Here is a 2,936-nt window from a genome sequence, read left to right as displayed (position 1 = left end):
CCCCCCCCCAAGAAAAGAAATGTCCTCATTACCTTGTTCATGTAATTGTAACCCCTCTGTACAGTAGTTTCACAATTAAAAAAAAAGGTTGAGGGACTTCATACCTAATGACACTCTTAAAAACAAAGCAAGTTCTGATGATCAGCAATGAAGATAGAGGTTACTAGCCCCAGGGAAGCAATGAACTTAATTGTGAGCTGGTTTATGAGAGAGAACCAAATGTATAATAATCAAAATGAGAGGTGCATTAGAGGCCTCAACAATTTGAATTTACAGAACAAAACCCAGCAAACCAGAAGACTGACTGTTCGAAGAAGGGAGAAAACAAAAGAACCAAGTAAATGAAAGTTAACAGATTCTTGAGGAAATGTGGGATATCATAGATGTATCAACATGGATAAACCTTGAAAATATTATACCAAGTTTAAAAAGCTGGAAACAAAAACCACATATTATCTGATTCCATTTGTATGAAGTATCCAGAATGACAAATCTATAGAGATGAAAAGTGGATGTAATGAAGAAGAAGGTGATGAAATCAAAGCTGACAGTTACGTAAGGATGGATGTGCGGCAAACATCGGATTGTCCACATTGGCTGAAAGCCATCTTGTGCCAAAATGAAAGCTAATGGGTACTGTTTGGGACTGAAAAGTTTCCGAATGAAAACCAATCCTTCTCCTGTATCTCTGCTTCAAACTACCTGGTCCTGCTTCCTGAGAGTCCAGAACAGATACTGCAATACAGAAAATGAGATTTTTCATATCTGTCACCTGAATAATTCTTTCTCCATAATATCTATCTCGGGAATTAAGTCTTTCTCGCAATGCTACTGATAAGACAGGATCAACGGGATAATTAGTTTCTTTGTAGTCTCCCTTTTGGCACACTTGAAAATGTATCTGTCCTAGGAAGCTCTTTCAGCTAATCCTGGGCTCCAGTAGAATTGTTTCCTGCAGACAGGTCATAAGATCCTGTGTGGTTTTATACTTTTCTCCTGCACTTTGAACTTGATATATTAATGATTTTAATGCATATCAATTGCAGTCTTTTTTTAAAGACCATATACATTTGGTTTATTTGCCATGTGGTTCTGTGTCTCTGTTGGTTCTGTGACTACTGCTTTTAAAATTCTCTTGGAATTAGGCCCATGGGAAAGCTTTTTATTTTTGGTGATTACATTCTTAGGAAACTGCCTTGTATAAAAATAAAAAGCTTGATTTCACATGAGTAATAAAAGTAGGATTATTCTTCTGTCATAACATGTAGATTATGAAGAAGTCGGCACATGATTGGTCTGAAGTGGCAAATAAAGAAGTTGGACTAGTCAAAGGATGGTTCCACTCTCTAATTCTACTTCTTACAAACAAGCAATGAGGTAACCCTGTTAACTGGTTCAGCTAGTACACACCATGGAGTCTCCAGATGGCTTCCTCTTTAAAAAGTCACTGCTTAACAAGCATTTCACTTTTTTCTCAGGATATTTAAAAATATATACACGGGTCCTTTAGTAAGCTGTCTTTTTCCCCCTGCTATGGACAGGGTTTTGTGTATTCTTTGCCAACTCCCTTCATTCTGCCCATCATCCATATTCCATATAGGAATTAGACCTTATTGTATTATGATTTTCTATCGTAATTATTCATATCTCTCTCCTGAGGAAGAAGCAATGCCTCAGCTCCATTTCCAGCTCCCCACCGGCTAACAGACTGGGGAAGACGTGTGTGTGTGTGTGTGTGTGTGTGTGTGTGTGTGTGTGTTCTAGTACTGGGACTTGAACTCTAACAGACTGGGGAAGACGTGTGTGTGTGTGTGTGTGTGTGTGTGTGTGTGTGTGTTCTAGTACTGGGACTTGAACTCAGGCCCTAGGCATTATCTCTTCCCCTTTTCACAATACTATGCCCTACTACTTGAGCCACACCTCCACTTCTAGCTTTTTGCTGGTGAAGTGGAGATAGAGTCTTTGATAGTTAGTTGGAGTTTTATCTCTTATGCCTCACGGACTTTCCTGTCCAGGCTGACTTTGAACAGTGATCCTCAGATCTCAGTCTCCTGAGTAGCTAGCATTACAGGTGTGAGTCACCAGCGCCCAGTGCCAAACACTCTTGGGGGCCTAGGGAGCAGCCATTTCTTGCTTCAGTGCAGCTGCTCCAGGTCTGGGTCATCTTTCCAGATTACTGGCTTTGAAATGTGGGCCTTCCCTACGGAGTTCTGTGTCTGGCTTACTGTGACCTGGCTCTGTATTTGAAGCTCAGAAGCAGAATGGAGGCCTCTTTGTGGCCTCACAGCTGTGGAGGGTGTCATAAGCAAAAGCTGCCAACAGCACCCAAGTTGGGTGAAAAGTTTGATCACATTGAGAGACAATTTAGACCAAGTTCATTGCCTGTTGTTCCTGCCCTAACTCCAGCCTCATCTCCTTTCGGAGTCTCCTTCATTCTCATCCTGATGAGGAAGTTTTCCACAGTGTTGCCTTGATTAATTTTCTGCAGAAGACATCAATTTCCTTCCCCTCAGAGCAATCTGACCTTAACCTCCCTTAACTACCAATAAATAGATCTCAGAGTTCCTGAGAAGAGGCAGTCTTGGCCAGCAAACCACTCCTGAATTCTGTCTCCTGCCTTTGTTTCCCCTCTTTTAATTATTTCATTGTGATCTACAAAGGGTGTGTTCCAGGTCTCCCCCTGCATTACTTCATTAGCAGTGAGACTGTGAAACACACAAATGTAACCAACTACTCGGTGATCTCTGAAAATCCTAGCAGACAAGATGGTGAAGAGCCATCTAGCACAGCAGGCTATTTTAAAAGACCATTCTCAAAAGTAAATATAGTCACTGAAGGAAAAGGCATTAGACTTAAATTGTGATACAAAAATATCTGTTATGTAAGGTTCTGATGTTCTTACTCAATCCTTTTCTTTCAGGACTCCTTTCCCTGGT

The sequence above is a fragment of the Dipodomys ordii genome, unplaced genomic scaffold (genome assembly GCF_000151885.1).
Source record: "Dipodomys ordii isolate 6190 unplaced genomic scaffold, Dord_2.0 Scaffold17, whole genome shotgun sequence".
NCBI classification, from domain to species: Eukaryota; Metazoa; Chordata; class Mammalia; order Rodentia; family Heteromyidae; genus Dipodomys; species Dipodomys ordii.
This window is presented reverse-complemented; position numbering follows the sequence as displayed.